This window comes from Berghia stephanieae, chromosome 14, assembly GCF_034508935.2.
Source record: "Berghia stephanieae isolate SIO BIC M18660-M18661 chromosome 14, UCSD_Bste_1.3, whole genome shotgun sequence".
Lineage (NCBI taxonomy): Eukaryota > Metazoa > Mollusca > Gastropoda > Nudibranchia > Aeolidiidae > Berghia > Berghia stephanieae.
In genome coordinates, this window is record NC_088373.1 from 26897085 (window position 1) to 26906432 (window position 9348).

A 9348-nucleotide genomic window follows, 5' to 3' on the forward strand; every position below is an offset into this window, starting at 1 on the left:
ACCAATTTCGTCACTGTAAAAAGTTGTCAGTTTGCGTCATCGATTTATGACATCAAGTATTATTATTACTTCCGTTGTGTTGTTGATTTAGCGGTGATCAGTTTTGTTCTAATTGCGTGTATGTTTGTGTGTGTGTGTGTGTGTCTATGTGTGTATGTTTGTGTGTGTGTGTGTTGTGTGTGGTGTATACATGTGTGTGTGTTGGCATTTTTCAGCAATTCGTGGCATTCATAGTGATATTATTCACTTGATCACATGAAGGTATTTCAGTCGCCATTTTGATTCTTTTTTTACTATTAGGGTTAGGTCGAGAGGTTAGTCATGTTATTAAAGGTGCTAGGGTGTTTGTTTTTCCATAAGTTAAGTAAAGGGGAGACATTCCGAAAGCTCCTACATCCCCAGTATTCTTTAAATGTGTATTTTAACCGTTGATATTTTGTCAGGCATTTATTTATTCAGTTTGTCATTATATAGAAGTATTTTAAAAACTCTAGAACAAACCTGAATGAAAATAGTTCTTTCCCCGCGAGATTGCGGGCTTTTTACTAGTAATAATAATAATAATAATAATAATAATAATAATAATAATAATAATAATAATAATAATAATAGTAATAATAGTAATAATAATAATAATAATAATAATAATAATAATAATAATAATAATAATAATAATAATAATAATAGCAATAATAATAATAATAATAATAATAATAATAATAATAATAATAATAATAATAATAATAATAATCATAATAATATAATAACAATAATGATAATAATAATAATAATAATAATAATAATAATAATAATAATAATAATAATAATAATAATAATAATAATAATAATAGTAATAATAATAATAATAATAATAATAATAATAATAATAATAATAATAATAATTAATAATAATAATAATAATAAAAAAACAATAATAATAATAATATAATAATAATAATAATAATAATAAATAATAATAATAATAATAAATAATAATATAATAATAATAATAATAATAATAATAATAATAATAATAATAATAATAATAATAATAATAATAATAATAATAATTAATATAATAATAATAATAATAATAGTAAACATAATAATTAACAATGATTCAAATATAATATATAATCATTGTCATCATCAACATTATCATCACCCTGAACACAATACCAAAATCAACACAACTGGTGGTTTGCGTTCAGTCTGACTCTGACCCAGACATCTACAATTTAGATTGTCCCGCCCATTCTCTTTCAACTTTTGTTGTACGATGAGTCAATTCAACGCCGAACCACCGATACGAAATATCAGAACAAACTTTATCATGTTGAAAACATAAAAATAACACAAAGCAAATTAAATATAGTTTAGTGCGGCTATGTGGTCTAGTGGTATGCCACTCGCTTTCGGATCGGAAGGTCATGGGTTCGAGTCTCGCGCTCGGCGCATAGTTGAGTCCTTGGAAAAGGATCTTTACTCACATTCTCTCACCGTATTCAGGTGTAAAATGAGTACCTGGCCATTAACAGCGTTGTCTTTGTCCGAACAAAAATTTGTAATATCGCCTAACAGGCGCCATGTCCCGTTCTAAATGTTAGTGTTGCTGTTGGCCAGGGACCCCTTGTAAAGCGCTTTGAGCACGTTTAGTGGATATTGCGCTATATAAAAGCTCATTTTTTTAAAAAATGTGTTTACCCAGCTTACTGACTCACTCTGAAATAAAACAACTATTTAAAAATGTGACCAGAAAACTCGCCTTTCAAATATCGACCTATTTCAATAATTCTCATCTTGACGGGAACTGTAACACTCAAACCTGAAACATCGCCAAGTGTTGTGAGTTTCTGCCAAGATCTGTGTCATGTAAATCGGTAAATATTAATTTGAAGGACGAGTTTTCTGGCCAACATTTTAAATACATGTTCTTGTTTGTTTGTTTTTTTCCAGAGCACGGCAGTTAACGAGTGAATCAGGTTAAAAATAATTACATATCAACTAACATAAAGTTTTATCAATTTATTGTCACGACAATAACTGGTGTTTTCTGAAAAAAGAATTTCATATTTTATACATTGAAAAAAAAATCCGTCATATAATAATCGATTAAAATTAAACCCGTTGTAGCAATTTTTTTCAAATCTGCGACTTTTCAAAGTCTTTATTTAGGTCTCAGGGTTAAAAGTTTTTAACTAGATGATTATTTTAATCGATCGTTATTTGAAGGGAGAGTTTTCTGGCCTAAATCTGGAATATGTGGTTTTTTTCAGATTTAGAAAGTTTTGATTTATTGCACACGTGACAAATCTTCCATCTATATATTTGTGACGAATCATTTATTAAATCATTATATCACCTTTTCACCAACCAGAATGCTATCAAAATCTCCAGCTATGAAACTCTTCCTTGTTTTCGCTCTCTTGTCTTTTGTGCAAGTTGAGGTAAGCCTACATTTACGTGACCAAATTGTGTTGATGTAAGTTTGATTTTACGTGACCAAATTTTTTTGAGGTAAGCTTGAATTTACGTGACAAACTTTTGTCGAGGTAAGATTGATTTTACGTGAATATCTATTGTTAAAGTAATTTGATTTTACGTGACCAAATTTTTTTGAGGTAAGCTTGATTTCACCGATCAACTTTTGCTGAGGTAATCTTGATTTTATGTGACCAAATGTTGTAAAAATTTTATGTCGGAGGTAACCAGATACTCGATAGATTTGGAATGAAAATGACGTCACTCAGCTCTTTGTTATTGTTTTTAGACAGCCATTTCAATTATTAGCTCTCATTAATTGTTTCTATCAGACTAAAGATAAAATGAAGTTGATGTCACTTAGATCTCTGCTATTTTTTTTATGCCATCCATGTTAATTCAGTAAATCTCACTTAACTGTATTAACCAGGCTGTAAACGTTGACGGTGACAGGGAGTTTTGTATGTTAGCCCGTTATACTCCCGGATTGGCATTGTTTCTTAGCCAAGCGCACAACACCTATAAACGTTCAAAACTATACTTAGTTTTGTGTGCAAGTACGTAATATACCGCCGTCGGATGTTGTGAGTATTTTACAAACTACTAATTATCTCTTCTTTTTTTACTCATGTAAGCAAGCAAAATAAATTTTATCTAAATACTGATGCTATGCGTTTTGTTTTAAAAACTCATAACATTCCCCAGCCAAAGGAAAAATCTGTTAAATATTGAGAATGTTAAATGACAAATAACGTTGTTTAATAATTATTTTACGTACGCAAAATATTTTGTGGAATTTGTTCGTAGAATGGAGAGACATATACTTAAACATTTGGTCAGAAAATAAACTCTTCATTTGAATTAAATGGACTTCATATTGTCAACAAACAAAAAAAAAATAATAACAAAAAAAACAAAAAAACTGGCACCTCTCGGGTCATTAAAATCGATCTATAGTTAGAGGACAAGTCTTCTGACCAAATTTTTAAATATTACTGTCTTTCCAGTACGACAATTAACTCTGACTATGGGCAACGCATCTACGATGAACATCTAGGAAATATAAAACAAATTATTTCGTTTAGCTCACTCAATCCTGGAGATTTTTGCTGCTTTTCAAAATTGGAAAAAATGTATTAAAATGACTATTTACATTAACAACTACCATTAACATGCAAAAATTAAAAACATTAGCTTTGATACTACGCCAAAAATTTTCTCATAAAGATGTAATAAATAGGCAGGGGGTAAATGTAACCCGAGTAAACTACGGATATAGTCGGTGTCAGGGTTGAGTGAGTTAAACATTTTTTTCAAAACCTACTTGTTATTATATAATATGTTCTTATCGGTCGTCAAGGCCTTCCCCATTGCTAAATTGGTAGAGCACTCGCTTTACGTGATGGCTATGTAGTATGACTCTCTCTTTTGGATCGGAAGGTCCTGAATTCGAGCCTCGCTCAGTGCATAGTTGAGTCCTTGGAAAAGGCTCTTTACTCACATTATCAAACCGTAATCAAGTGTATGATGAGTATCTGGCCGTTAACAACGTTGTCTCTGTCGGAAAAATATGTAATATAGCCTAAGAGGCGTCATGTCAAGTTATACATGTTACATGTTGCTGTTGATCAGGGACCCATTGTAAAGCGCTTTGAACACATTAAGTGGATATTGCGCCATATAAAAGCTCAAGTTTAGTTTACCGGCAAAGAACCAAGATCGATCCAGGGGGCAGTTTAGATTTTTTTTCTGAAGCGCCACCTCCCCCCCCCCCCCCCCCCCACCCGCCATCCTCTTAGTTTTTCACCCATCAGTGAATGGGCTGCTGAGTCTGTCAGATTTGGCGGAAAGTACTTTGCGTTATAATAACGTCTTTCAAAATAATAACGAGCGATTGTTAGTGTCCGTTTCACGCTATAGATAGTATGCGCTTGGCTAAGAAGCTCATAACATTGCCATCCGGAAGTATAACGGACCAACACACAAAACTGTGTGTATCCATGAACGTTTATAGTCGGGTTAATACAGTTCAGTGGACATTACTCATAAACGCGGATGGCAAAAAACAATAACAAAGACCTGAGTGACGTCATCTTCGAACTATCTAGAGAAACTCCGTTCCATGGGCCCAATCTCTCTGAATGGCTATTTCTATTTTATCCACTGCCATAAACAACAGACTGACCGTTCGTATTTTTAATTTTTCATCAATCCTGAAATGACGTTTTCAATTTTCTGAAAATTATATAGAAATTCATCTACGGTGTATGACTGGAATCACTGCCGATAATTGACACACACGACGTTCACTTATTTGCAGGTCTGATAACCCGATCCCTTATTTTGGGCCTTTTTTGTAATCGAAATATTTTATTTCTTTTAAGTGACGCAAAACATTGTCCATTAAAACTGTGTTAAACAAGGCCCATAAGTGGGTTCGGATGTCAGACCTGCATAGTATACGGACACGTCGGACTCACACTTACGTGTGCTTAATTTCAAGTCCGATGGGCCAGTTGTTATTATGAACTCATTGCTGTAATGGGAATACACTCAAATCAATGCAGAATATTGTCCATAAAGTCGATGCTAAATCGGGCCAAAGTTGCGTTTGGTTATCAGATCTGAAAATATGTGCACGTAGACTGAGATCTAAGACTTGCTAATCACTATGATTGTCAATGTTAACTTGTAGTGATCCTTCTAAAGACTTTTTACAATATTATGTTCACGTGTATTTTTAATCTTTCCGATAGCTCAGTCGATGGAGCATTCGCTTCACATGCAAATGGACTTGGATTGATCCCGATTAAAGTAGTAAAAATCCCGCAATTTCGCGGGGAAAGAACTATTTTCATTCGTTATTGTACCAACCATCATTTAATGAGGGCAGATTGGTAAACATTGTTGTCTGTATAACTTGGTACATCCTCTGTTGATTTTTCTGTGTCGCCCAACATGAAGTGTAAGCCGCTATAGCCTCTGACCCGTGACACAGCAACATATAGTGATTGGGTAGGGGGATGAGTTTAAAAATTCTGGCGGAAAGTACTTTACGATAAACTAGCGTCTTATCCAAAGGGTAGCAAGACAATTGTTACTATAATTCTTTTTAGATGAATAAATAAATAAAATTCCCTGTATTCATTCAATAGGGAACACTAGAATAACCCAGGCGTCAGCCGCAGTACAGAGCCTCTTATTGAGCTAGGGCGATGTGACTTGTTCAAGGCCACACAGCGCAGCGGGTAATCGAACTCTGAACCTTTCGGGTACGAAGCAAGGAATGTATCTCTGAGCCACGCTGCCCCTCTCCGTTTAACATTATAGAAATCTAGACATATACCCCAGATTCTTGGGCCTGACTCCTCTGAAGAACTTGTTAATTTTTGTATCTTTCCGATAGGCTGTCAGGTATAAGATACGGACATTGGACCAGATTGGCGACTACAGGATGGAACTTCACGAATCATCAGTAAGTCATTCTTCCCTCACCTATGCAGACCTGCCTACTTGTAAGGTTATGTGGTCTTGTGGTATGACACTCGCTTTCGAATCGAAAGGTCCTGGGTTCAAGCGTCAATCAGCGCATAGATGAATCCTTGGAAAAAGCTCTTTACTCACATTCTCTCACTCTACTCAGGTGTAACATGATTACATGGCCGTTAACAGCGTCGTTGTGTCTGTCCGGAAAAAAAGTAATATCGCCTAACAGGCGTCATGTATCGTACTACATGTTAAGTGTTGCTGTTGGCCATGGACCCATTGTAGAGCGATTTGAATACGTTTATTGGATATTGGGCTATATAAAAGATCTATTTAAAAAAATGAAAATCTAATAATTCGTAATTTTTGGAATTATTAAAAGTGAAGTCCTTTTGAATAGATTTACAAATAAACAATTTACCCTCAATTCAAACCCCTTGATTTTCGTAATCTGGCATGAAATTTCATTTTCAATACGTTTTAATGACTTTAAGATGGTCATGAAGTTATTCAAGATCCAAAATTGATCAATTTTACGAATTATTCTCAGGTTTGAATATGACATGTTATCTTTCTTTCCCATGATAAAAAGAGAAATGTATCAAAACATTGCTTATCAGAGTGATGCTGGGCTGTAAAAAGTAATAAACATTTTAATTGGTCCTTTTTTGAAGATGTTATATTCATTGTTGTATACAACAATCGCTTACAACGCGTGGCTTAAATTCTTGTTTCGGTGAGAGTTGTATGGGTTATTCATTGGCGTGTTTCAATGTTTGGTTTACTATAGCACATGAGAATGAAGACTATGATGATGATGATGATGATGATGATGATGATGTTGATGATGATGATGATGATGATGATGATGATGATGATGATGATGATGATGATGATGATGATGATGATGGTGGTTGTGATGACGATGGTGACGATGATGCCAATACATGAATTAAACCAGTTACCATGTCAACACATGTCTTTAATCATTTATTATGTTGACACATGTATTAATACATTTACAATTTTGACACATGTATTAAACCATTTACTATGACAACACATACATTAAATCATTTACTTTCTCAGGAGCCAAGCAATTACAATTCACTTGTTGTTGCCATAAGTGGATCGGCCTGTTACATTGTACGAATTTCTCCATCTACCAACAGAGCTCTTAAGGACAAAGACAGAGTTGATTACATCGTGGTAAGTTGAATGTTCCGCTTAGTGGTCTTGTTGTATTACACTCGCTTCGGTCAAAGAGCTTGACTAGGGATCCTAGACACCAGCAACACGTTAACACTAAATGAGGCGTGACGCATGCTAGGCGAGGTAACGATTGAGACATAGACAACGCTGATGGCGGTCAGGTACTCATTTTACACATGAGTACGGTGAGAGAATGTAAGTAAAGAGACTTTTCCAAAGATTGATCTTTGCATCGTTAGAGAGTGTCTTGAATAACAAGAAAGTAAAACTAATTAATCAAGCAAACAAATAAAACAGAACAGGACTGGAAATCCAGATGTGCTATTCAATGTGCCATGGCCTGAGTGATCAAAGTTTCTATTATCCGAAGATATGCAATTTTTAATAACCTAGCATTGAAAGGTGTTGTGAACACATATATGCAGTTCAGTGGCTATGCCAGCCAAGTTACGTTCCTGTATTCTTTGAAGTTGAGACAGGAATGTATATATCTCATCTATCTATATATCCCATCTGTCCGATCCTACCAATCTACCTATCTATCTATCTATATATCGATGGCCCGTTGATCAAACCTCTGAAGTATAGTATCGCAAAGATACTATTGCCATACTATACTTCAGAGGTTTGATCAACGGGTCATCGATATATATCTAACCATCCATCTATCTATTTATCGATCTAATCTATCTATCTATTTATCTATCTATCGATCTAATTTATCTATCTATCTATCTATCTATCTATCGATCTAATCTATCTATCTATTTATCTATCCATTGATCTAATCTATCTATCTATTTATCTATCTATCGATCTAATGTATCTATCTATTTATCTATCTATTGATCTAATCTATCTATCTATTTATCTATCGATCGATCTAATCTATCTATATATTTATCTATATATTTATCTATCTATATATCTATCTATCTACCTTTCTATTTTTGTTTATCAGTCGACTGATGTTTTGGGATGTTTGTTGTTTTTTTTTTCCCTCGTATTTATCTTTCTTGATTTGTCTGGCACGTTTCATACGCATTTCTTCAGTTCTTTATCTTACAACGGTGCCTGCTACTAACTTTCTTAATTAGTTAATGGCTAATAAGCTCTTTTTGTCCATTGCCAGAACCAAATTTAAGCGTCAATCACAGAGTATGTCGATCAAAGACAAGATATGATCTATGTCAATCTCGCACCTAATTTTTCCAATCCATCACTTGAGAGGGTAAGTATAGATATGTTTCAATAGGGTAGATAAATCGTGACATCATATCTTCTACTCTAGTACGGCTATGAGGTCTTGTGGTATGATACTCGCTTTCGGATCGGAAGGTCCTTGGTTAGAGCCTCGCTCGACGCATGGTGGAGTTCTTGGTAAAAGGCTCTTTACTCACATTATCTCACAATTGTTAGGTGTCAAATGACTACCTGACGGTTAACAACGTTGTATCTGTCATAAAAAAAAAATATTATATCGATTAACAGGCGCCATGTCTTGTCCTAAATATTAAATGTTGCCCTCTATTTGAGTTGTTTGCTTTTTTAAATCTTACAATTAATTATCTATATTAAATGAAGGGTTATACCAAGGGGATAGATAAACCATGTGATAAACGAACGCAAAAACTAAAGAAATAAGATAAGCGGCAATGACGAACAAGGGGAATTTCCGAAAGTGAGGGTTTTATATATCGTCAATGGCTGACACGCGCAGTGACGTTACGGTATTTTGATTCATAATCAAAATCATAGATTTTTAACCTCAATTTTGTCATAAAATTTTCATTCGCAACTGTGTATTGAACCGATACAAATCTCATAAGCTAAAGCTGTAAAATATCCCTATGGCGACACAAAATGCTACAATATTGATAAGAGGGAATATGTGGAGTTTATTTGTTCATTAGTTTTTGCGGTAAATTTGAAACAAGATTTATAAACTTTATTATTATTATTATTATTATTATTATTATTATTATTATTATTATTATTATTATTATTATTATTATTATTATTGGTAGTAGTAGTAGTAGTAGTAGTAGTAGTAGTAGTAGTAGTAGTAGTAGTAGTAAGTAGTAGTAGTAGTAGTAGTAGTAGTAGTAGTAGTAGTGTATTGTAGTATAGTAGTAGTAGTAGTAGTAGTATAGTAGTAGTAGTAGTAGT

General features: G+C 33.6%; 1 long non-coding RNA gene across 1 annotated transcript; it reads left to right on the plus strand.

Annotated features, from left to right (window-relative positions):
• Positions 1-2290: 2290 nt before the first annotated feature.
• On the plus strand, positions 2291-8410 carry LOC144959931 (uncharacterized). The gene is made up of 4 exons (XR_013642715.1): positions 2291-2447; positions 5888-5956; positions 7057-7176; positions 8312-8410. It is a non-coding gene; the product is annotated as an uncharacterized LOC144959931 (long non-coding RNA).
• Positions 8411-9348: the final 938 nt, after the last annotated feature.